This window comes from Triturus cristatus, chromosome 6 (genome assembly GCF_964204655.1).
Source record: "Triturus cristatus chromosome 6, aTriCri1.1, whole genome shotgun sequence".
Classification (NCBI taxonomy): Eukaryota; Metazoa; Chordata; class Amphibia; order Caudata; family Salamandridae; genus Triturus; species Triturus cristatus.
The window spans coordinates 652,404,440-652,431,135 of record NC_140589.1 but is presented as its reverse complement, the minus strand read 5'-3'; the positions used below and the strand labels follow the sequence as shown (position 1 = coordinate 652,431,135).

General features: G+C 43.6%; 1 long non-coding RNA gene across 2 annotated transcripts in view; it reads right to left on the bottom strand.

The window, feature by feature from the left end:
• LOC146817692 (uncharacterized) overlaps positions 1–26,696 on the bottom strand; it is a 74,679-nt gene that overhangs the window by 7,639 nt on the left and 40,344 nt on the right. Inside the window, exons 2-3 of one of the 2 annotated variants that reach the window (XR_014962564.1) lie at positions 16,383–16,451; positions 15,832–15,989 (exon numbers count right to left, since the gene is read on the bottom strand). This is a non-coding gene — a long non-coding RNA (uncharacterized LOC146817692). The remainder of the gene's footprint in view (positions 1–15,831; positions 15,990–16,382; positions 16,452–26,696) is intronic. The other variant, XR_014962565.1, reaches the window with a different exon arrangement.

The window sequence follows — 26,696 nt, the reverse complement described above, 5'->3', positions numbered from 1 at the left end:
GATAATGCCTTCATGGTGCAAGGGTGCCTGCATTGGTGCAAGGCAGCCGTTTGTGCACCAGTGCATTGACACCGGACATGAATGTGCCGTATATCATAGATATAGAGCATTCCTGCCCTTTTCTTGTGATGCAGAGCAGCGCAGCAAAGTGACTTACTGTGCTGCCCTGCATCAAAATCTTGCAAATGAGGCTCTCAGTCTCTAAATATGGCTCCGTTTTTATGGGTAAGTCTTTTCCATAAAGTTTCTGGGAATGCCTAGTCACACTAAAGTGCCTAATCTAAACGCAGGCTTTATGCACTTTGTGGTGTTGATGATAAATGCTGTCTTTTTTAATATACAAGGAGTGCTAATGGAAAATGCAGTCTTATAAAATAAAATGGAGGGCTGATGATCAATGCAGTATTTTTGCACAATAGAACACTTGTTATACACGCTGTCTTTAATGCAGGCAAAGGTTGCAGTCTTGGACAATATACAACCTGACCAAAAAGGCCCCTACGGAAAAAAACTGGTCAGTCTTTAACTGAAGTGAAGAACCAAGTGTCTTCGAAGTGAGTCTCCTCACCGGTTTGAATCCAAAGAAGCAGCAGAACTCAGGAAGTCCCGCTGTACTGAAATGTCACACTGCTGGAAGGACTAGCTGGAGAGAAATCCATTCTCCTCATTCTTCTCGTGAATAGTGAGCATGTGGTCCAGGGTGGGCCGGTTTTATATGCAAGCCCCATCCTAGATGGCCACCGCACAAGGGTGTCTGGGACTTGTAGTGCAGAAATGCACTGAGTCACCCTAGGAATAGAGCAGTGGCAGAAATGGGCTTCAAAGCCCTTCCTGGAACCTAGGAACAAGGTTTTGCCTTGCCATGCAAGGTCCCTTTAAAGACAGGGGTCTAATACACTATGTACAACTCAGGAGGTGTACTTATCAAATTAAAATAATACACAGCGAGACCACCATTTAGCGGTCTTGGCAAACCTGATTACATTCTTATCTTCTCCAAGAACACACATCAACATTCTGAAATTCTTTTTAAGGTCTGCTCAAGATTAAAAAGCACTGGGCTTATTCTGACTCCTCCACAATGCAACCTGTTCAAGGAAGGAGTTGTTCCCAAAGATCCCCTTGTGAATGTGATCAACCTTGCTTCTCCACTTATTAACAGTTGCTCTAATTTTATAAACTGTGTGAATATTACTCAAGATTCATGAGAGATTTCTCTACCGTCATAGAACCTCTACAACTCCTCCTTTGCAAAGACCAAGGGTATAAATGGGAAAAAGAAGAGGAAGTTGTTTTTATATTATAACCAATACTACCACATTAAGACCATGTACTATTGTCAAAGAATGCACTACCACTGTTGATGCCACTGCCAATGGGCTGAGTGCAGTACTGTCTCAACAGCAAGGATATGATGAGTAAGTTGTAGGTCACAACTCCAGAGCCTTCAACTCAACTGAAAGGCGATATGCTGTAAATGAACGGGAACTGTTAACATATGTTTGGCAGGTGAATCACTTTAGGCATTTCATTTGGGATAGCAATTTAATTCTGTAAGCAGATCATAAACTACTTGTGCATATAATTTTGTTAAAATCTACAGCATATATTGGAAGGTTGTGTTCAAAATTGCAAGAGTACTGATATAAAGTATGTCACGTACTAGGGAGAAGTAATAAGTGTACAGATTTTTTTATCCCTGTCACCTTGTCTAATTTCTGATGATGATGAGGGTGATGAGGCTGATTAGTGTACAGATTTTTTTATCCCTGTCACCTTGTCTAATTTCTGATGCTGATGAGGGTGATGAGGCTGATTTCAATGAGGTTGAGAGCATGAATCAGATCTTTGACTTGCTGAAAATACCATGATGAAACAAATTTGGTTCAGTGAAGATGCCAAAGATGCAATATTGGATAAAGCAAAGAAGCACACATGTTCAGATTGCCCACCAATCAAACATCTTCATGAGGACTTGCATTCTTTTGCCCAAGTTTCTGATAAATTAGGAGTTTCAAATAACATGCTGTTCAGAAACGACAGATGTGTCCATTTGATAGCTGTCAAGAGAGTTACAATGAACGCCAGCCACCAGGTACACATGGGTTTAATGGTTTTCATTGCTAAATCAAATTTGGTGTCAGAAGAGGACATAGAGGCAGATCATTTTGTAAGAAACTATGAAGAATGCCAAAATTGTGATAAAACCCTTAAGTGTGTATTGCCCTTCATGCAGCAGATGTGCTGGCCCCAATCACCATGGTAGCATCTCACATTTGACATGGCAGGCCCTTTCAAGGGACTGCCGATCCACATGCAATATGCCATTATGATGGCCGATTACTTCACCAAATGGCCAGAAGTGACCTTCATAGATAACTTTACTACAAATGAAGTGTTAAACGTCATGAGAGATATATTCAGCAGAGAGGGGTAACCTGAATCCTTTGTTAGTGACAAGTGAATACAGTTCTTAAGTTCTTATCTACTGGAATGATGACATTTCTGAATTCACATGACAACAAACATTTTAAGACAGGCATTTATGACTCACAGAGCAATGACTTGTTGAAAGTTTTAACCTTTATCTCAAGAATAGCGTTCATCTAGCCTTTTAAAACAAGAAGTTAGTTCTTCTAGCACTCAAAGAGAGACTGTGGACCTACAGCTTAAATCCTCATTCTGCTAATGAGATAAGTCCTTTTAGGTTACTCAGTGGAAGATTTCCATCCTTTTATTTGTGTCCATGGTCGCTACTCATAAGCTCTGTTAATAGTAAAATGTTAGATCTTAGTCACATCAAAAAAAGGGTGGAAAGAAAACAATCCACAGCCCAGCAGAGATATGACACTGTACATAAAGTAAGGTCATCAGATTTGAATGTGGGAGTAGTCATGTTCATAAGATTGCCAAATAAAGTAGACAAAGGGAAGTCATTTTTAAAACCTCTTAAAATTGTTAAGCTGATCAAGGGAAGTGTCATCATGCAGCATGGCAGCTGTTAGAGCATCATGAGAGCTGCCAAGCTTACAGTTGGGAATGAGTTGTCACGTGATGAATGGGAGTTGGGTGATGATGGTGTGCATTCCTATTCAGACCCTGAGATTGTATCTCCCACATCCCTAACTGCAAGACAAATTAGAAATGAAAACCATTCTTCCTATTGCATCCTCAGGTGAACACTAAGGCTAACCATGAATTACGCCTTGTACAAACTGATCTTGATGAAGAAACCATAGCTGACAGCCTACAGATATCCTCTAGATTAGGACACCATTATGGAGGATCAATCACGGTTAATTAGTTTATTTTTTAGGGGAAAGATGTGCTACATTTAATGCACGTTTATATTAAATTGTTGTACAGCTCTCATCTTGTTTTATTCACTTTTCCCTTTCCCTCTTTCCTTCCCTATTCCAATGATACTTGGTGCATTACAGGGAACATTATGAGATTACGTCATAGTTAGTGGTTGTTGTTGCAATTGTTTTGGATGTTCTTGCCTTTCAAAGTTTTTTGACTCATGTCCAGCTTTTGATAACTCACTGACTTCCTCATTCATGTGAGAATAAAGTGTGACATTCTGAGTAAAACATGTACTTCCAAAAGAAGCAGCAGCCTGTCAATTGATACCCCCAATGTTCTTTTTCAGCCTCCCATAGTGTTCTCATGAACAACTATAGCTCTGACATTCTGTATGTATGTTAACAGTGTGAAATACTAAAGCCATGTTGACACTGTGAAACGTAAAGCTTTTCCTTAAAAAATTTGAAAAATTAGAGCATTCATTTTGCTATAGATAGACTTTACAGTTAGTGAACAAGAAAGCTAAAATGAGGATATATTTTCTTTGAATTCTCAAGTGTATTTCTCATCGATGTCAGTAAATCATGAATGGAGGACTGGAGAGAGCGAGGCAGGGGCAGCCAGCTGAACATGGAGAGTAGTCTGGCATAGGCAGGGGAAGTACAGTGCTCCATGGATGGCAGGATGGAGGGGGTGGGTGCACACAAAAGGAGAACAGAGGGCGGCAGTAGAAAGCTGACCATGGAGGGCAGGTCAGCATGGGCAGTGGCAACAAGTGGACCACAAAGGGCATGCAGGGGGGTCCACAGGCAGGGATTAGAGAACAAGTGGGATGGGTGCTGGGGCAGGGGTGACAAGATGACGATTTATGTCAGGTTGGCATGGGCAGGGTAGCAAGCTATCAATGGAGGACAGGAGGGAGGTAGCAGAGGTGCACACACTCAGAACGGAGGGAGGGTCAAAGGTAGGGGCCGCAAGCTGACCATGGAGGGCTGCACAATAAACTAAGGAAGGCAGGCAGGAGGGGGCATGGTAGTGTAGACAGGGCATAGAGGACAATCAGAAGGGAAAAAAACTGAGCAAGAAGAGCAGGCTGCTGTGGGTTGGACCTCAGCAATTCACAGAATAAAACAAAAATTAAAGAGACATTATATTTAGGTGTGGTAATATGACCTTCCCTTTCATTAAAAAACAAAACAGAAATTTACTGAAAAAACAAAGGTTAAAGTGTTGTTATGGTTAGGTTTTGAAATGGGTTAAAAAGCAACAATTCTAAACCAAAGAAATCACTGAAATGCACGTTATAGTTCATTGAGCTAACTACATTGCGCCCCCACCATGCACTGCTTATAGCCCCACATATTACATCACTCATGATACATTAAACAACATTATTGATGACATCACTGATGACATCTCAAATGACATCATTGATGAAATCATCCAATGAATGTGACAGTTTGATATATGCTTTTCATATTGGAAGGTATTCAGAAAGGTAAATCTAGAACGAATTATCTATACCCTCTGTAGTTTTAAAGGGTGTAACTATTTGCAACATTCAGAACTTGATGCATATCTGTGAAATCTCCCACATTTAGTAAATATGCTCTTTTTTTTATTCATCATCATCATGAATCTTTATTTCGGCAATATTTCAGCCATAAAAGAACACATAAAATAGTAAAATAGTAGTATATACAATATAAAATGCAGTAATGAAGCAATAGCTAAATTTCATGATCTAATGTAAACCAGAGCTACTAGCCACTATTTGAAATTATGAAACTCCTTTTGATCCAAATAGCATGCAGATACTTCGAGAGTGCAAACACAATATGACCTGCAGTGTCAGTTTTAAGAATCCTTAGTGCATCTGAGCATTTCCTGAATCCTAAATTTCTACAGATTGGTACAATCCAATTCTTCCTTGCTCTACTATAAAGAGGGCAGAAAAATAAAATATGGCATTCATCCTCATTATTCATACCACAGCCTGGACATTGAGAGGCCCTGGACGAAGACCATTTGCTGGTAAGGCACGCTAAAGGAAGGGAGCCAAGCCTCCTTTGTATGTAAAGCTTCCTGGCCATAGCGGGAAATATTACATCCAGATAATCTTCAAATGAGTATACAGATTTAATCTCTAAGAATGATTTTACCATAGTACCATTCTGCGAATCATGCAGCCATACACTAGAGCAGCGAGATCTATAGTACTCCGTAAATAGGTTCCCTGAGATCTCACTGCAGGCTATTGCCGGATTAAGCCACATATCCACAAGGCCCATTTTCAGAAGTTCATCTTTGATATAAGAGAGCCAGGGAATATGCACTGCCTTGCTTAGACTCAATATTTCTTGTAATTCTGTTCTGAACTGCAGGAGTTCGGGGGTCAGCCATAGCCTCCTCCAAAACCTAAGAGGTTTAATGGCTAATTCCTCCTGGATAGGAAATATACCCAAATCAAGGCTTAGCGGTAAAAGAGGTGTACTTTGAGGGAGCGAGAGCAACTGCCGCAGGAAATTGTTCTCTACTTTGGTCATTCCAGGTCTGACGGCGTGCCCCCATAATTCCCCACCGTACAATGCTGCCGCTCTAGCCCTCGATTTATAAATTTCAAGCCCAGGGCTTATAGGTCTGTATGTGGAGGCATTTGACATTTTTTTAGTATTCCCCCAGCTATTTGGGTCAATTTAAGTTGTGATTTGACAAGATGGGGTCCCCAGGAGAGATTTTCACTTAATGTGACACCTAAGTATTGGAATGTATGAACTCTCTCCAATACAACCGAGTCCAGAGTGTGTGGAGGTCTAGTGTGTGAAGAGGGGTTGAAAATCATGTATTTATTCTTGTCTACATTTATCTGTAAACCATGTTCACAGCAAAAGTTGTTAAAACCGTCCAATATGCGTTGTATCCCCATGGGTGACTTAGATAGTAGCAAGGTGTCGTCAGCAAACATTATAGCCGCGACTTTCTTGCCTGCCAACCTGGGTGCATCGTTGTTTGGCACTGCATCCAGGTAAGATATCAACCCATTTACATATAGACAGAACAAGGTGGGAGCCAGGACGCACCCTTGCCTGACTCCCTTGTTCACCGTGAACCTAGCGGACAATACACCTCCTCTCGCGCACCTGACCTGTGTGAAATTCTGGGTATGCAGCCTCACCAGTATCCCCAATAATAAATTGGGAACTCCCAGATCTCGTAGGACAGCCCAAAGTTTACCCCTAGGGACAGTGTCAAACGCTGAACGTAAATCTACAAACACCATGTAGAGGCTGCCACCCTCTATTACCACAGTCTTCCAGTACAGCATTATTAAACGGAAAATCTGGTCCATGGTGGATGTTTTACTTCTAAAGCCAGCCTGATATGGTGAAAGAATTTCATTCTCATTGGTCCACTCCTGCAAACGATCTAAAATGAGGCGTGCAAATATTTTTTGGGGGACATCAATGAGGCTGATGGGCCTATAATTGACGGGGAGCAGGGGAGAACCCTTTTTAAATATTGGTATAATTTCTGCTCCCAACCACAAGCCCGGAACCTCTGTACCGTACAGGATGGAGTTGTAAAGTGCACATAAATACGGCGCCCATATCTTTGGCTGGTCTTTGAACATGTCCCCAGGTAGTTTGTCAATACCTGGTGCTTTGCCCATCGCCAATTTTCCAAGGGCATTGGAAACGTCCTCTAAGGAGAATTCCAAAGCCTCGGTATCCCCAGAAGGAGGTGCATAGAAGGGCAAAAGATCTAAATCGGAATTTGCTGCGTATAGGGATTTGAAGTGAGATTCCCACACCCCCGCATCTAGATTAACTTCGATTGCGTTACGGGGTTCCGCACACCCTGAATTCACAATAGCCCAAAATCTTCGCGCTTCCTTATTGGCAAGTGCAGAGGCTAAATTCTCCCATCTCTCCCAGTCCCAATCTATTTTTGCCTGTTTCAGTACTTCTTTGTATGAGAGCCTGAAGGCACGGATAGTTAACCTATCACTGCCAGCTTTAATGGCATTAATCAGATCGGATTTGGATCTCCTACATGTGGCGTTATACCAAGACGAGGGGGTGATCCTGGGCTTGCTGGATGAGATAATAGGATTAAAAATGCCTGCTAGGGTGTCAACCAAATCCTGGTGAACAGTAAGCAGGTTCACGGAAGTACCCAGGGACATCCCTTGGGCCCAGATGTCACTTGCCATTTTAAGGAGGGGAAGGATGAGTGTATATAGACTTGAAAATGCGTCCCTCCTCTCACGCAGGGTCGCCCACTTTACCCGCCTCCTGTTATTAGTAATAACCAGGCCTGGGTCAGCGGTCGATACCATGTGGGTTTTCAAGAGTTTAGGAAGTTCCATTTTCAGCAACAGTGCGTTATGATCGCTGTCCGTTCTATTCAATACCTCCAAATCCACAATCCTTGACCACAGCCTGGTCTGAACCATTACGTAGTCTAAATGGGATTCCTGATCTTTTTTATTAGACGTACACTTGAAGGGAATGTCTGAGGGCATCCGGCCATTAACTGCCCTGACTGAGTTATGGAGAGTTAGGGTCATGATCTGCATGGCCAATGGGGTCCATGCCTTTGCGTAGGTGGACCTACATGGAGGGATTCCCCAGAACTCATCCTCATCCAACAATGCCCCCTCATTCAGCCCTTGCAGAGGCTCGTAGTGGCAATTAAAATCTCCTGCAATCACATAGTGAATGTCTCGATTTAGAGATTCAAGAAAAGCTGATAATTCCCCAATGGTGTTAGATTCCTTTGCCAGAGCAGTTGGTCGGGAATATACATTCACTAGTGCCAGTTTATATAAAGTGGGCCATGTCATAAGGACGCACAAGATGTCGTCCGAGTTTGTCTGGATCGATTCCACCCTACAACCCAGATGTACACCGACCCACGTTGTCAGACCACCAGAGGGGCGGCCTTTACCTCCCCAACGGGCAGAGATATTAAAAGCCACAAACCCCAATCTATGAACCTCCTCCCTAGCCCAGGTCTCCTGGAATAGGATCACATCAGAGGTATCGACAAAAGAACCCCATGCTGGGCAGGCTAGCTTGTTTTTCAAGCCCGCCACATTTCATGATATTAAGTTCATGAGCTGTGGGTGACACGGGGGGTTTGGTGAGGGATCCGATTGATGAAGGGAACACCTCTGCTGGTGTAATTCGATAGGCCGAGGTGGGGCAACACTAGTACTTTCTAGGATGTCTGGCGGTTGCTGGACAGCGGGAGTCAGTGTAGAAATCTCTAGGGGGAGACTAATACTAATCCCCACAGTATTGGAGGGGCACCCCCGAGTGCAAGATGACAAGATACTTTCCCTTATTGCCTCAATTGGCTCAGAACCTATGATGTTACCCCCCATTGTACCCTGTGCTACTTGATTATACCTAGCCAGTCAGTCAACCTGGTCAAGATAACTGAACCTATTTGAGCAGGGGGTGTGGGACCATTTTGAGTCATAGGGATCTTGCCTTGATTTCCCGCCACCTCCCCTACGCGAATGCGGGATATGGGTCCAACCATTTTCTTCTGACCTCAGTTGTCCATTGGGGTAAAAGAAGGAGAGGGGACGCACCCCTATTTTTGTTTCTGAACGGGAAGTTTCCCAGTTACAGATATAATCTGCTGTCCTAGCATCCCGAAAATTGACTATGACGCAGTCACCAGTTATATTTTTAGGGGTGCACCCCACCCAACCCACCCTTCTAACCATGATGATATCACTTCTAGCATACGGAGGCAGAGGCCTATGAATGCTAAGCCAGTGTATTGTCTTATTTTTCAGGTTGGAGAAGTCTTCGATACTAGGGTCACTAATTTCTGGAACCCCTGTAAGGACAACCAGGTAAGGGCTTGCTTCCGGGGGCAGATCAAATCACGGGGAAAACCTCGGAGCCTCTCCCTGATTTCAATTCCGCTCCATCCTCCCGTTGGCACTATCTTTAACCAGAGAGGCCTTTCCTGTAGTATGGATGTCTATATGATGGTTGTCGGAGGGCCTATCTTCATGTTGTACTTGTGGGAGATTGTGTGTAGTAATTGGGGCTGCCTGTGGTACAACATGTGGGATGGTGGATGGCCGAGTGTCTGAACATACAGCAGAAGCGTCTGTCACTACCCCTCCTGCCCTGGCAGTAAAAGCACATTTACAGGAGCATGGAGGGCGTGCTTTATTATTGACACCATCTGTAAATCCCCTTATTTGTTGTTCAAGCTTTGTGAGGAGGGTCGCCATGCCATCCAACCTTTTTTCCAGTGGACCCAAGAGAGTGTGCAGCAGTGAGTCTATATGCTGTGGTGGTGTTGCATCCCCAGCTGCATGTGGCAGGAAAGGAAAAGGAGCCTGTGCCTGGTCAGAGGGATCCCCAGAGGGCTTTGGATGGATGGAGTCTGGAAGTGGGGTACAACTTCCCTGACCTTCTTTGACCACTATGTCTGCCTCTGGGACTACAATATTTCGTTGTTTTGCTAGTTTAGCTCCCCCTGGTTTAGTTCTGACTTCCCTAGAGTCTTTGGGCTTGGTTTTCGGAATCAACCCTTTACTATTGCCCTTTTTTTTACGCAAAATCGGTCCATGTCTAATCACTGGGGGAGATAAATCTCTCGAGTTTGTCGCGAGATCATTACAACTCGAGGGATCACTGTAGGAAGTATCATCCACAAATTGGGTAAGGGGTAAGATGGTAGTTTTAGCACCTGTGCCATTAGGGGTACGCGCAGTCGCAAGAAGGCCCAAAGAGGATCTCCTAGCTAGGGCAAGGTCCTGCGAAACTCTGCGCTCCATGAGTTCAATGCCCTGATCGATCACAGAGTTAGCTCTTACTATAAAATGGTCTAAGGTGCCTGTAAGATTACCATTGGACACATAATTCCTACCCTCTTTAGATGCCATTTCTCAAGTTAAGTGGAACAAAATGATTAGATCGTAGTAGTTATGCGTCAATATATACTGCAGTAAACCTGTGGATAATTGGTAGCAACAGTCAATACCAATACAGTATAATAACTTAAAAACTACACATACGGTTTAGTCCACAGATTAAAAGGGGGAGGCCCGGTCCGGTCTCTCGCGGTCTCAAACGGGCTACAACGGGCCCGCCCTTGGCACGGGCTTCGCCCGGGACACGCCCCGGACGCGTCCCGCGTACGCGTTGTGGTGTTAATAGTTATAGTGGGGAAGGGGGGAGGGGCCGGGAAGAGTCTCCAGCTGCGGCCAATGTCCAGGAAGCAGAGGGGCCGCTGGGACTCGCAGTCCCGGTTACACCGTCTCACAATCCTCGAAGCTCCCACACCTGCACCTGTGTCCACACACACACCTCCAGTGGCAGAAAGACCTTCGCTCAGCCCGCCAGCCAAAGTCGTCGTCTCCGAGCGGCACTTTTTTTATTAGTATTGAGGGGCATAAGACACGTAGGGCCTGATTCACAAACGTTAACTTACTCTTTTGTGTACATTTAGAATTGCTTGCTATTCACAAAGGTATTTTACTAGGAGTATCCCCACGACAGAGGAGTCTACATACAAAAAAGATAGGACAGTCCTATCTTTTTATGTGTAGCGACTCCGCAGTCGTAAAGATGTTACTTGTAAAAAACCTTTCGGAATAGCAAATAATCCTAAACTTACACAAAAGTGTAAGTTTCCCTTTATGAGTTAGGCTCGTAATGTCTCTGTAGACAATAATGCAATCAACAATTTATGTAAGGGTAAGTGTACACCAGTAAATTACTCACAAGTGTAAGTTATGTTTGTGAATTGCACATATAATATCTTTCTAGCCATTAATGCAATCAGCTGTTCATTAAATATTAAATACAGTTTAAAAGTGTTTGATGATTATATACCTTAATTTGATGTACGTTTTAAATACCAGACATAGGATTTTAAATCAACTGATTCATAGCTATGTGTTAGCCACTGATAAGGCATGCACAACCAGGTCCTATACACAGCCCTCTTTAGTTTGTAAAAATACATTACTGATATGAGACACCATTAGGACAATGCTTAAGTCATACAGCAACTTTAATCATTTGAAAGTGAAAATTAATTTCCGCAACTTATAAATCTTCAGCTTATGTAGATATTGTCTATAGCATTACATGGCACCTCTTTAATGTCAAAACCAACAGTTGATGGACAGAATGCAGAACAATGATCTGGGCCTAACTCCATCGTTTTTTTGCTCACCATGCCATTCCAGTTTGAACCCAGCCATATGCAAATCAGTCTTGACCCTGTGCCTCATGGGAACAGTCCAGCCCGAACTGCCAAGCAAGGTCCTCCCTGGACTGGAAACAAGCATCCTAGGACAGGTTTCGGGGTTTCACCCCTCTTCAGCTAGGATAGCTTGATTCCAGTGGCATGAAGAGCACGGGACTCACGTCTGAGCATACCCCTCCCACTCTGGGTGACAAATGCAAAAACAACAGTTGATGAACAGAATGCAGAACAGTGTCATACATTCACCCCAGTACAGAGATCTGGGCCTAAATCCATCGTTTTTTTGCTCACCATGCCATTCCAGTTTGAACCAAGCCATATGCAAATCAGTCTTGACCCTGTGCCTCATGGGAACAGTCCAGCCCGAACTGCCACTCAAGGCCCGCCCTGGATTGGAAAGAAGCATCCTAGGACTGGTTTTGGGGTTTCACCCATCTTCAGCCAGGATAGCTTGATTCCAGTGGCATGGAGAGCATGGGACTCACGTCTGAGCATACCCGTCCCACTCAGGGTGACAAATGCAAAAGCAACAGTTGATGGACAGAATGCAGAACAATGTCATATATTCACCCCAGTACAGATATCTGGGCCTAAATACATCGTTTTTTTGCTCAAAATGACATTCCAGTTTGAACACAGCCATGTGCAAATCAGTCTTGACCCTGTGCCTCATGGGAACAGTCCAGCCCGAACTGCCAAGCAAGGTCCTCCCTGGACTGGAAGCAAGCATCCTAGGACCGGTTTCGGGGTTTCACCCCTCTTCAGCCAGGATAGCTTGATTCCAGTGGCATGGAAAGCACGGGACTCACGTCTGAGCATACCTTTCCAACTCGGGGTTACAAATGCAAAAACAACAGTTGGTGGACATAATGCAGAACAATGTCATACATTCACCCCAGTAGAGAGATCTGGGCCTAAATCCATCGTTTTTTTGCTCACCATGCCATTCCAGTTTGAACCCAGCCATATGCAAATCAGTCTTGACCCTGTGCCTCATGGGAACAGTCCAGCCCGAACTGCCAAGCAAGGTCCTCCCTGGACTGGAAACAAGCATCCTAGGACCGGTTTCGGGGTTTCACCCCTCTTCAGCCAGGATAGCTTAATTCCAGTGGCATGGAGAGCACGGGACTCATGTCTGAGCATTCCCGTTCCACTCGGGGTGACAAATGCAAAAACAACAGTTGATGGGACAGAATGCAGAACAATGTCATACATTCACCCCAGTACAGATATCTGGGCCTAAATCCATCGTTTTTTTGCTCACCATGCCATTCCAGTTTGAACCCATCCATATGCAAATCATTCTTGACCCTGTGCCCTAAGTTGGCAGGGTATTCCCAGACGTGGGTCCCTTGCGCACTTTGCCACTGGATTCAAGCTAGCCTGGCTGATGATGGCTGATTAGCCAGAAACCGGTCCCAGGATGCTTGTTTCCGGTCCAGGGAAGACACGGCTTGGCAGTTCGGGCTGGTCTGTTCCCATGAGGCACAGGGTCAGACTGATTTGCATATGGCCATGTCTGAACTGGGGTGGCGGAGTGAGCTAAAGACTAATGATGGATTAAACCCAGATAAGTTGACTGGGGGTGAGTGCTTGCATTGTTCAACACTCCGTTCATCATCCCCTTTGGTTTTGCTTTGTTTGCCCTAAGTTGGCAGGGTATGCTCAGACATGGGTCCCTTGCCCACTTTGCCACTGGATTCAAGCTAGCCTGGCTGATGATAGCTGATTAGCCAGAAACCTGTCCCAGGATGCTTGTTTCCGGTCCAGGGAAGACACGACTTGGCAGTTCGGGCTGGACTGTTCCCATGAGGGACAGGGTCAGACTGATTTGCATATGGCCATGTCTAAACTGGGGTGGCGGAGTGAGCTAAAGAATGATGATGGATTAAACCCAGATCAGTTGACTGGGGGTGAGTGCTTGCATTATTCAACACTCTGTTCATCATCCCCTTTGGTTTTGCTTTGTTTTCCCTAAGTTGGCAGGGTATGCCCAGACGTGGGTCTCTTGCTCAATTTGCCACTGGATTCAAGCTAGCCTGGCTGATGACGGCTGATTAGCCAGAAACCGGCCCCAGGATGCTTGATTCCGGTCCAGGGAAGACACAGCTTGGCAGTTCGGGCTGGACTGTTCCCATGAGGCACAGGGTCAGACTGATTTGCATATGGCCATGTCTGAACTTGGGTGGCGGAGTGAGCTAAAGAATGATGATGGATTAAACCCAGATCAGTTGACTGGGGGTGAGTGCTTGCATTGTTCAACACCCCGTCCATCATCCCCTTTGGTTTTGCCTTTCCTCTTTAATGTCAACATTTGCATAGAAAAGGTAATATTAGGATGGGTAATAACTAGGAATTTTCCTTTGAAACATATTTCTTATAATATTGCAGTGTGCTGATATATTTTTGGGGGATTCTGGTTGTCTAACCTAAGAATAGGATGAGGATACTAGGATTTGAATAATCTGAGGTGAGAAGATTCAAGTTAACTTGATTAATCAAGAATCAAATAATTAAATTTCCTACGGTTCCCGACTACTTTTGGAAAAAATGTAGGGGGAGAGGATTCAGTAGGGATTTAGAAATAGTGTAGATAATAAATTCAGATTCAGCAAAACTAATCTGGTATTCATGAATAGGGGAGTTCAGATCTGCCATCAAATAAAGAATTATTGTGAACAGAACAAGGATTTAAATGTTTTGGAAATATATAGAGTTATTTGCACCATATGTTTTTGAGGTTTCTCCTTTGAATTATGTACAGATTGTCAAATAGGCAGGCACCTGAACAGTGGTTCAGAGAGAGTTGGTTTAGTAATTACATGCTATTTTTTTCATATGATATTATGGATAAGATTGTGATTCTGTGTTTTTACCTTATAGCCCTGTTGATGTCCTAAAGGATGACAAAACACGTTGGCTGTAAAAACACTAATGTCTGTGAAGTTGGATGATTTTTTATGATATAAATCCTATTCAAAATAAAGATCAGAACTTGAAGCAAACATCTTAAGGACCTTCTTCAACTTTTTTTGGAACTTCAGTATTTGATTGTTAAATTTTGAACTTATATGGGACGCTCCTTCTTGGATATTATAATCTTTGGTTTGTTGTTGTGGCTTTGACGGTGAGCCATAAGGAGTTGAGCACACACATTTATAATTGTTCTGATAATAAGACTCACCAGTGCACATAGGGTTCGACCTCCATCATCGTCCTTTGGTAATTTGCATAGAAATCTACAGCTGAATATTAATTTGTAAGGGTACGCTTCAGTTTTTCTCACATATTTTGGCAACAGAACTTTGATTTAAGCTGCAACTTACTTGTAATGTACATATGCAACTCACACTAGTTGAACTCTGTTTCTACCTTCTTCAAATGAAGCTATGTTTACAGCTAAAGCTTTACTGGTGGTTAAACTGTGCACCATATAACTTTTACCACAGTGAATCAGACTTGTCTTCAGTACTACACAATTTTATTTTGGACATTCACAAATTCAGATGTCAATGGATGCTGTATATGTTTGTGGGACCTTTATTATCTACTTTGTTTTCTAAAATGATCTAAGGTTGTATAGTGTAATTCGGAGAGCAGTTGTTTGGATAATGTCATCAGTAATGCCGTTAGTGATGTTATTTGAGATATTAACAGTGATGTCATCAATTATCTTATTGAACATGTGATGAGTGATGTAATAGGTGAGGTCATTAGCAGTGCATGGCAGAGGCACAAGTTGTAAATAGTTGACTGAACTGATGGATTTCTGTGTTTTTTTGGTTTATAAACGTTAGTCTTTAACTCATTTCAACATCAAACCAAAACGCAACTTTAATTTGTGTTGCTGTTTTATTGTATAACATTATTGATTTAAAAACAAAAAAAAAATGAACTTACTTTCGAAATTTCATTACAGAAAATGTAAAAAAAATGTAAACGTTTTTCAATTAATAATGACCTTTAACCAAGTTTACTAAATATTAAATAACTATAATAACTTTACTGTGGGTGAGCATTCTTTTTAAAATTATGTTATGTTATTAGAACTTTATAAAGTGCGGCAAGTCACCCCGCAGGGATAACTCGGCCCTGAAGCACAGGTTCCAGAAGAGAAAAGAAAGCGGGAGATATGATCAAAATGAGCCAAAAGTTAAGTAACTAGTAGAACAGACAAAAATGCCATTCCAGAAAAGAGAGGATAGGAGGAGCGTCACAAAGGGCCCTTAAATCTTGACACAGTAGAAGAAGGAGGGGAGGGGACTGATACAATACCTCCTTTCATTTCTCCCTTTCCCTCTTTACAGCCTGCAAGTTCTCTGAACGACGCCAATACCAGCGTGGATCACAGCCCCCTTGATGAGGATGATTCTTCACAAGCCGGACTCGCTAACGTGAAGTTGTCATGGGAACCTCTAGAGAGGAGGCGGGCCCTTTAAAAAGAGAGATTGGAAGAAACCTTGAAGAGGAAGGTGAACCGGTGAGAGTTTACCTTCTACAGCAGCCAGCAGAGGGAGAAGGCGACCAGAGGAGCAAGCAACGTTGAGCGGTACACCCCCACATTCTAGGCGGGATGTGGCTATCTCAAGTGCGTGGCCGGTTGCAAGGGATGTTTAAATAGACTTAATATAGAGAGAGGGAGAGATCTGGGAAGGGTGGAGACCGTGGAACAAAGGACTCACGGTATCACCTTGCTAAAGGAAAAAGAAAATATAGAAGAAGAGAGCACTGGTGACGGTTGGGTGAATAAAGTCAATTTCTCACCCCTCACTCCCAGACCCTAATCATCAATAATGTAAAAAGAAGGAAATAAATAAACAACTTACCAGAGTCATGTTTTCTTTTCCGAGGGGCATCGGCAGGGACTAGAACCACAAAAGAATGTTCTAAAGAGCCTACGAAAGAAAGAAGAGAAAAGAATAATAAAGACAAATTTCTAAAGAAACTGTCGGGTTCAGAGACTTTGCATATCTTCACCACAGCTGCAGTGTCACAAGGAGATTTGACCTGGAAAGCCAGGTTTTAAGTAGCTTTTTGAAACAGACAAAATCAAAGCAGACACAAATATGAAGCGGAAGCCTATTCCAATGAAAAGGGTCCATGAATGAGAAGGACCGATCACCATGTCTGACCGTACGGATATGGCATGGGGAGAGCAAGAATTGATCCTTGTAACTCAAATTTCTGGTAGGCCAATATATTGAAAGCTTGTTTTGCAGGAAGGCCAGCCCTTTACCTGAAAGAGGTCTATGTACCAAGCACAGAAATTTGAAGATTGCACGCTACCCGATAGGAAGCAAGTGCAGTGATCTAAGATTAGGTTCAGAAGAGGTGTGAGGTGGAAGCTTGAGGACAAGACAGGCTGAGGTGTTCTTGACTACTTGTTGTCCAGACAGGACCAAGTCATTAGCCGCTATCATTGGGGCTTTCCATAATCTAGGTGGATAACCATGAGTGCCTCCGTAAAGGTCTTTCTTGTGTGGAAAAGCAGCCATTGAAATGCTCTTCTCAACATGTGCATTATCCCAAAACAGGTACCACAAGTAGTTTTCACCTGTTCTCTCATCCAGAGGCTGTCACCAATTAAAATGTCTAGGTTTTTTATCACATTATTGGGTTTAGGAGGGGTGCCTAATTCAGGTGGCCACCAATCATTCATCCAACAGTCATGGGCCTTGGCAAACAGCACAATTTCAGATTTCTCACCATTGAGCTGTAGGAAATTGTGGGGCATCCAGGAAGCATTTTTTCTCATGAATTCCTTGCACTTCAATTTAGTAGAATCCGGGTTTGGGCCCATAGAGATAATTAGTTGAGTGTCATCTGCATATGAGATGACACCGAAACCACAGGACCTTACTACTTGAGCCAAGGGAGCCATATAGATGTTGAAAAGAACAGGGCTCAGTGAAGGGCCCTGAGGAACTCCTCTGCCCAATGACATAGCCCAAGATTTAAAAGGACATAGATTGATGGTCTGGGTACAATTGCTGAGGAAGCTTCAAAGCCAGCCAAGTGCTTTGCCTCCAACACCAATCTCAAAAAGTTGTTGAATCATGATGGAGTGTGAGATTGTGTAGAACACAGCTGAGAGATCAAGCAGCACCAACATGGCTGGACAGCCCTCGTCAGGGGAAAGTCTGATGGTGTCAAGAACCCCCATCAGTGTTATTTCAGAGCTATGTGAAGCTCTAAATCCAGATTGTGAAGGGTCCAGCAGTGTATTAGCTTATAAATGTTGGGCGAGTTGTTGGCTAACTAGGCTTTCCAGGATCTTACTAAGGTACAGCAGAAGGGAAATGGGCCTGTGATTTGTAGGATTTAGAGGGTCCACCTTAGGTTTCTTCTAGATGGGCATGACCTGGGTTATCTTCCACACTTGCGGTAGAGTGTCAGTATCAAGGGAAAGGTTAAACAGTGCTGTAATAGCGGGGAGCAAAGGATTGGCAAGTGTTACCATTATTTTTGGAGGAGATGGGTCAGAGGGGGATCCTGACTGAACCTTGTTCTTCCTGTTTAAACCTAATCCCGGCGGGATAGAATCAAAATGTTCCAGAATAGTGGAGGGGTTGTAAGTGGAAAGAGTGATGGGTAAAGAGTCAGTAGGAATGGGACAGTTGGTGAGGTTTCTATAGATGTTCTCAATTTTGTCTTCAAAATGATTGGCTAGGGCATCACACAGTTCCCATGAGGCTGGAGTTTGGGAATTGCAGGCTTTTGGCCGCATGAACTCATTAAGAATTTAAAAATGTTCTTTGATGGAATTACCAACATTATCAATTCTGTTGAGGAGTTGGGGCTTACGAGTGACTCTAATATTTTTGTCGTACCTATTTAGGGCTGATTTGTAGGTTTTTTTGTTGAGGGAGCATTGGATATACACCATCCCCTCTCCAGTTTCCTACAAGTTAATTTCTCTTGCTGAAGTTTCTCCATGAAACATAATGCATGCTGTCTAGTGGAGTTGCAGTAAATAAAGGTGCAATTGTATCCAAGGTCTGAGTAAAAGACTCCTTAAAGGATTGTTAAACATTATTATTTATAAACTAATGAATACATTTACATTACTTTATTCATTAATACACATATAACTTGATGTAATGTGTTTTTCTTTATTATTGTGTTCTTTTTATCTCTGCTGGTCCCAGCATAGCAATAATATCGAACTAGTGAGGTGGAAGGTATCGAGTTGCATGTTTACTTAAGTTGGATTTTACTCCAGAGAATATTTCTAATGCTGTGCTACTCTGCAACTACCTAGATATTTACCAGTCAGATGCGCTGTACTGACATGTGCTATGTAGCACAGTACAGATAGCCACCTAGCTACTGTCTATCTTGTGTTGCAGTGTGCAATGCGTTGGGCTGCACCTCAGGGCCCAAAGTTCATGGGACATTAAGCTTACAGGCAAGAATTGTGCATGGTTAGTTAGCAGACACTACATAAAACAAATTTTAGAGAGAGAAAAGGAGGTACAGGTAGTGATAGTGAACTTGATTAGGCTTTGGGGCCTTGGTAGGATTTTGAAGGGAGAATTAGCCAATCTCACAAAGCCTCCAGTTTATAAATTATAGTTTCCTGCTTTGTAAGGTTGTAAACATAACAAACGTTGCTCCCAGTTTTTTACTGTAAGCTATTCATGTTTTCCATCTGGCACAAATAGCATTGGAATAGGTATGTTAATTTGCATAACATTTATATGCTCTCTGAAATAGAAAAATCTCCATCATAAAATATTTAGAGTACTGCAGAAAAGCATAGAATTTAACAATGCTATAATAAATTCATTACAAATTTGTAGAAATCAAACAAAAGTATCAATAACAGCTCAAGTCCACTGAGTGGAGAAATGCACAGCATACATATATTAAGGTGAAACAAAAGAATTAATAGTCACCTTCACATAAAAATAAGTTTTATCAGGCATTCATATTTAGTCTTAAAAAACTAAGAGAGCAACAATGTTACAAAAATATTTTTATACCCATCAGTTATTAAGTTTGGGGTTAAAGCAACATATAGATTACACTTATCACCAGGGTGATAAAAATTAATTTGCTCAGCATGAAAAAGCAGTAGCTAGGAAGTGTAGGGCAATTGGCACAAGAAAAAAGACATAGGTTACTAGAGGGATTAGAACAATAGAAAAGCGGTTTATATTGTAAAAAGGAATAGTATGAATATGAAGGCATAGGCTAAGATTCTTAATTGGGAGAAATAGACATACATCTTGGCAGGCAGAGAAGTAGTACCTGAAGTGTGTTGGCCGGAAGTGTTGAGGGAAAACTTAAAGTTAACAAAGCATCCCACTGCACTAAAATAGAAATCAGGAATTATGAGATTAAGCATTCAAATACAGATGCCTCCCAAGGAATAAGGTTCTTAAAGATAAATTTAAAGTAGGTGGAATGAGAACACTGCTTGCCATAGCAAATAGTTCAGCCATAACTGAAAGGAGCCTGGCTGCCTCAATCTATGCATTCAGTCAGCCACCTATCTGGGTACGTAATCATTCAACATACATTACCCTTGATAATCATCTGTGCACACATGAACCTATTCATCCACCCAATGATATATTCTTGCATTCACTGACTTGCTGATCCGCGATATCGCACACAAACTTGCTAATCAATGTAGAGAAACTTTCAGTTATCACTCGGACATATTGGCCTTTTGGATAGTCTGTAAGGAGTGTGAAATGTATACCTTTATGTGTGGCTGGAGGTCTGTTGGGGGTGTTAGAAGACTGTTGGTGGTATGAAACTGCTACCCTGTGAGGGTTGAGAGAGTGCTTTAAGTAGTGTCTGACTGCCAAGTTTTGAGGGGTGTGAGTAGTGTGGGACTGCTACTTCGATGGGTGTGAGAGCATTGTCAATAGTTTGAGACTTGTGTGTATGATTGCTTCTGATAGAGTGAGGCTGGTGCTCTTTGAGAGGAGTGAGATTGCTTCCATGAGTAAATGTCTGCGGGGTGTGAGGCTGCTTTCAGTACTGAGGGTATTTTGCTTTTCCTCTATAAGAGCTTGAACAGGTTCACTCAGGTTTTAATTAAGGCCATGTCTGCAAAAATGCTGTGGCTTATATAATGATGGATGAGTCTCACTTTTGGATCAACACTGCTAAAAGTGTTCCCAAAGCTGAGGCATTTTTGTTCATTAGTTATTAATGATGGTCTGCTTTGTTGCCTAAGTTGTCCAAATAATACATGGATGATCAATGACACAGGCTGCACATTTATTTACTTTTGGGTATCCTTGTCCAGTGACAGCTAGGAGCCCACCCACCCATCAACTCCCCCATAGATCATTGGCCACACATCGTTTACAAAACAGATAACAGAATCAAAGACCCATCCACCTGATCTTTTAGTGTTTACTGATGCTCGCTCTATGCTCCAAAACTCTGCCTCTTACCTCACATGAACAACTCCAAACAGTTTCTGTCAGCTACTCTACCAGCCTGAGCATAGTCCCAGTACACCAACCCTAAAGCCACTCCAGCTACCGTGTGAGTGTGCACATATAATGTGCCTCTGCAGCAAAGACCCTTTACATGTAAAGTGCATGTGCACTACAGCGCAGATAAGTTCTTCACCAGTCATAGTCAATATACTGTACATGAGGTGAAGACTGAACTTGCACATTCACTAAAGAGCAACATCATAATGGTTACTGTCCACTGAGCTGGAGGGGATTATAGGACCTGATCAGGTCAGGGGGGAACCATCACTGCTGTTCTTTGATTTTGTGTTGTCACAGTATAGGGTGCTGGGGGAGATGCACATGGCTGGCTTCACCTGGGTGAGTGGGCAATACTAATCCACTTCCACTGCAGTGCATGTGGGAATGTGAGAAATGTTTCAGGGAAATACTTCGATTACTATGATCTAATTGGGCTAATTGGAATCTTTGCCTTCATGCATTCTGGGGCCACTTTACTATTTTACCAAAACTGAGCACCTAGTACACCCCTGTGAGAAATTGGGTTTTTGGTTGGGGGGGCGGTTGAGCCCTTCGCAAGCAAAAGCCTCAATCCTAGTCAGTTTCAACTGCCAAAGTCACTAAATTAACCTGTCTTAACCCTCTCATAGCTGGGCTCAAAAGCAATCAGGCTTAACTTATAGGCAATGTGTAAAGCATTTATGCAGCTCTCAAACAGTAATAAAGTGAAAACACAACACAAGAAAAATCCCACACCAATTTAGAAGAATAGAGTAACATGTAATAAATAATCTGATACCAAAATGACATACATTCAATTAGTAGATCCAGAGATATGCAAGATTTTAGGTAGACATACCCTCTAAGCACAAAGTGCACCTTGAGATTATTTGGTAGTGTGAGACTGTGAACGTCTAATGTTCGGGCTGACTGTGATGGAGCACAGGCCAGATACAGGGACCTGGTTAGTGCCACTGGAAAAGTTTCCTTTCAGAGATTAGCAAGAAGAGTTACGTGTGCGGTGGAAGAGGCTGCAAGGCACAGGAAGAGAGTCACAGATGGTTGTTGCTGGTGTGCATAGAGCAGGCCAGGCATCACGAATGTTCATTGCTGTCGCGACAAAGATCCTGTTGGGCACCACAGACAGACATTGCTTTAGCTTTGCACTGGTGGTTACCACAGGCTATCGATGCTGATGCTGTAGAATGAGTGCAGATATTGTGTTGCCGGTCATCTCTGGCAGTCACTGTAGCTAAAAAGAGCCAGCCTCACCAGAGTTTCACACTAACAGTTGGCACCGACAGCAAGATCATGGTGGGAATGGTCCCGTTAACTGCAGCGAAGAGCCCAAAACTTCTGTATTTCATTTTTTCTTTAAGAGGAGCTCACCTGATGGCACACTGAGGGTCCAGGCCCTGGGAGGAACCTCTTGGGGATGAGGAGCTCACTTCAGCCAAGGCCAGCAGGGCTCAGGCAGGTCCAGGCAGGCCCAGTGCAGCAGGTCAGCAGGGCAGTTGGAGAGAGATCTCTATAGCTTGTTGTGTTTCTGTAGCTCAGAACAGGAGGTCAGTTAGCTGATCTTTGGAGTCACTTCAGCCAGGGAGGAAGGGTGCAGGTCCAGTCTTCCTTATCAGACAGCAGGGCAGGCCTCAGGCAGCTGGGCAGTCCTCTGACAGCAGGGAAGTACTTCTTCTGTAGTATCTACAGGTCCAGAAGTGTAATGAGGAGTGGGTTCTGTTTGTATACCTGGTGTACAGTTTGCAATGGAAGAAACTTCTGGAGTTTTGCCCCTACAGAAGTGTCCCAGTCAGTCTGCACGCACAATAGGCTTTGTGTGCGAGATGAACAGTGTCTTTTAAAGTGAAAGTGTAACAGGTGTCAGCTCTGACCCTCTCATCAAGTCAGGATGGTCCATCCGTCAACACCCAGACCCTCTATTGTGTGGCTCTTTGAGAGGCAAACACTAAGGCCAACTGCCAACTACACCTAGTCATGAGACTCAGGGAACTGCCTGCAGGCACTAAAATGCTTAGGGCAAGAAAATACCAACTTTCTAAAAGTGGTATATTAAAGAGGGTTTTATATTACAATTCCTCAGACACTAAACATTATTTTTCTACCTGCTACCAAACAAAAGTTATCACTTACTAAATGTAATAATGTAATCTAATGTCATCCTAAGGAAGGGGTAGGCCTTGCAGTAGAGAAGAGTTTTTCACTACCAGTACATGTAAAACCTAAAAATATATGTCCAATATTTTAAATACAGTGCTCCCTGCCCTATGGGCTTCTTAGGGCCTACCCTAGGGATGACTTTATTGTATTAAAAAGGAAAGTTTAGGCCTGGCAAAAGGTTTCTTTTGCCAGGTCAAAATGGCAGTTTAAAACTGCACATACAGATTGCAATAGTCGAGCTGAGACATGTTTTAAAGAGCTTCTTAAGTGGGTGGGCCAATAAGTGCTGCATGCCCACTAGTGGCATTTAATTAATAGGCCCTGGGTTCATGGAGTGCCACTTTACTGGGTAAAGAAGTAAACTAAATAAGCAATTTTTAGATAAGCCAAGGTTACCATGTTTTTTTTTGTGTCATAATTCTTTATTGAACATTTTAAAAGTAGAGAAATACATAAAAATGCAGCATAACATAATGACTCAACAAGAGTCAATTATCAATACCTATGTTAGCATGCAAAAAGGGGAGAGAACTACATATAAAAGGGAAGGAGGGGAAAGGAGAAATCAGAAAAAAGACAAGGAACAGATAATGGAGGAAAAGGATACTGTATAGAATATGCTTAGAAATCTATAACTCTGAATACTCATTGCCATGGAAATAAATTGGACATAATGGAAAATGAATAGGACGAATAAATTTGGACCCATAGGACAGTAGATATGTAAGATATGATGATGGAAGATCAAAAAAGGTCATAAATAAACATAAATAGATAACTAGATAATAAGTTAAGCAAATTGATATATAAATATACAGATATATAAATAAATAGAAGGATCAATAAGTAGAGGAATGAATAAAGAGATGAATGAGAAGGAAAGCCATCTCCTTACCCAGAGAGAGACAAAATAGGAAAGGGGGGAGAGAAGATAAGATAGGGAGAAGGAAGAAAGGGGTACGATAATAAACAAAAACATTCAGGAATCTCTGAGAAAAGGAGCCTATACTTGTTGGAAAATTTCTTCTTGATCTTGTAGCCTATTTATTACACGTTCTTGGGATGCCGTCTGGAACATTGCTACCAAACAATTCTCTTTTGAGGGAGGACTGTACAATTGCCAAAACCTTAGGATACACATTTTAGCTGTAGAGAGTACAGTATGTACAAGATGACTCTGTGGGCGTGTAATGTCAGGTAAGCTCCCAAAATCATGTAATAAAATAATGGAAGAGGTAAGGGGAAGTCGGAGGGGGATTGTTTCCTTTACAGTAACCCCTATTTGAGTCCAAAAGCATTGAATAGAAGGACATTTGCAGAGTATATGAGGAAGATCACAGTTAACGGCAGAGCATCTCCAGCACTTAGACTGTAGTAATAGTCCTACTTGTTGTAATTTCAAAAGTGTCCAATACCAGTCATGTAGAGTTTTAAAAAGACAAAATTTCAAACGTGCCTCCTGGGTACCCTTGTCTAAGGCTTCTAATATGTCCCGCCAGACTTCTTCATTGTTAGAAATGGGATTTCTGGTTGGCTGAGGCTTGCGCCAAAGCCAGGCAGAAACCACCACTCTAGTCAGGGCAAGGAAGTTACACGCCAAAGATAACCCCTGCTCACCCCCTTGGTAGCTTGGCACGAGCAGACAGGCTTATCCCTGAGGCAATGTGTAAAGCGTTTGCGCGCGCACCCAGCAACAACACCCAAGGCCCACCACAAAGGAAACTCCACACTAGGTATTCTATAAAAATAGCCTTTGTATTATACACAACACATTAGATAAAACCACACACTTTACAATGTGCCAACAGGCACGGGCAGAATTTACAAGGGATTATATGTACAGGGGACAGGGCCACATGGACCACTGTCAGGAATTAGCACTTAGAACATAACACAAATTACCAAGTGTACATGTAGAACATAACCAGTATCTACTGGCGCAATAATGGCCTCAGCGTCATCACACTAGCATCAGGTATAAAACCTATCCTGTATCTATCACAGGGGCATAAATCACATCATGCAATTCTCCTTGGTCTAACTCATTAGACCTAACCACCTAGCCATAACTATACTAGGGGCGCACATCGCACAGGGAAGTACATTCTCCCTACCATCAACCTAAGCAGTTAAAACAACCTTCTAGGCCGAAATAACCACATTTAGAGGTATCAGACACAGGGTGCGCAAAACATGCTATACACAATACATTTCCTAGCACCCAAAAGCACATTAGCATGAATCGCAATAACACCTCAATCCCATTAGAGTCCAGGACGCACCAGAACCTAAACGTAGCAGCTGCCCACTACTTGCTGGGCAGCTGGGGGCAAGCACAGGGCCTAAACGCTGCAGCTGGCACTAAGTGCTGCGCAGCTGGGGAAGGCAAATAGGGGCCGGGGCTCTCAAATGGCCCATGACACAATATCCAGCACGTTGGAGCCACCTAGCTCAGAAAGTCACTTTGGAGCGCACTAGCGCTCTTAACATAAACAATGTGGGGGACGTTGGAGCCCTCTAGGCTCTATAACCAATTTTGCCCGTCTCGTTGGAGTCCCCCTCAGGGGGCTCTGGGACCATGAAGATGGCCCCTTGACCGTGGGAGCGCCACTCGCTCTCTAGAAAAATATCCGGTCCCGGTTGGAGCGACCCGCTGCCAAACGGGGCCGCTCCGAGAGAACTGTGCCTCGAGGGGCACCAACAACAAGGAGCCCCCACTTACCGGGCTCTTTTCTTCATCCGCGGTGGGGCAGGCACCGGCAATGTGCCTCGAGCCCCCTCCGCCTTTAGTCTGCCTTCGGCGCTGCCTGCGGGGCTCTCTCACCACAGGAGAGCTCCGTCCCTGGAGGCGCCGGTCCTCGCCCGGTCCCCCATCTCGGGACCGGGACTTCTCTGGTGGAGCCTGCGAGGCTCCGGGGACAATGGCGGCACTTCCGCTTCCGTCCCGCGGCCCCGCCCACAACCAGGCGGGCCGCGGACTCGGCGGCAGTTGAACTGAAGCTCGGGCCGCGGCGGTGACTTCTCCTTCTATGATCGCGGGGTGGGCACCCGCAATAAAACAACCATAAGCGGGGTGGGCACCCGCAATAGGGATAATACGGCAATGAAGACGCAGGGTGGGCACCTGCATACAATTAGAAATAAAGGAATAAGCGGGGTGGGCACCCGCAACAGGACACAAGGCGGGGGAATCCCTACGCTGGGGATTCCCTCTAAAAAAGATCGCAGCCCAGCGCTGCTGGCAGCAAAGAGAGAGGCGCTCGGGTAAACCAGGGAAGCGCTCTGCCATAGAAATGAAGCGCCTCTCAGCAGAGTGCAGGTACAGCGCCCACCAAGCGCTAGGGCAGCCTAGAGTCCATAAGGCTTAGTAAGGAAGCACAGCAAATAAAGTCCAAAAAGGTCCCAGAAGTCCTCCAGGTATCCAGGGGCTGGGCAGGGCCCAGGGAGGCAAGCCTTCCCCTGGGCCCCAGCAGCAGCATGCCCCTGGTAGATTCGAGTTTGGAACAAGAACATTTTGTAAGG